Source organism: Balaenoptera physalus (assembly GCF_965194825.1).
Source record: "Balaenoptera physalus genome assembly, chromosome: 18".
NCBI classification, from domain to species: Eukaryota; Metazoa; Chordata; class Mammalia; order Artiodactyla; family Balaenopteridae; genus Balaenoptera; species Balaenoptera physalus.
In genome coordinates, this window is record NC_138899.1 from 5,050,340 (window position 1) to 5,050,553 (window position 214).

The 214-nt window shown below is 44.4% G+C and overlaps 1 protein-coding gene across 2 annotated transcripts in view; it reads right to left on the reverse strand.

The window, feature by feature from the left end:
* Nucleotides 1–214, reverse strand: part of LOC309647722 (uncharacterized protein) — a 356,212-nt gene that overhangs the window by 6,866 nt on the left and 349,132 nt on the right. The window lies entirely within an intron of this gene.

A 214-nucleotide genomic window follows, 5' to 3' on the forward strand; every position in this document is an offset into this window, starting at 1 on the left:
GATATATTCTAAATGGTCTGACCCTTCTGGTCTTCCTTTGGCCACTCCACCACCTTGAACCCCATCGATTATCTGCTTCTTCACATGGCTAGCAACTCTTCATCCTTCAGTTCTCTACTCAGGTATCATCTGTTCAGGGTAACTTTCCCTGACACCTGGTCTAATCTTAATATCCCTTCTCAGCATTGTCATAGCACCCTATCAAGAAACTCAC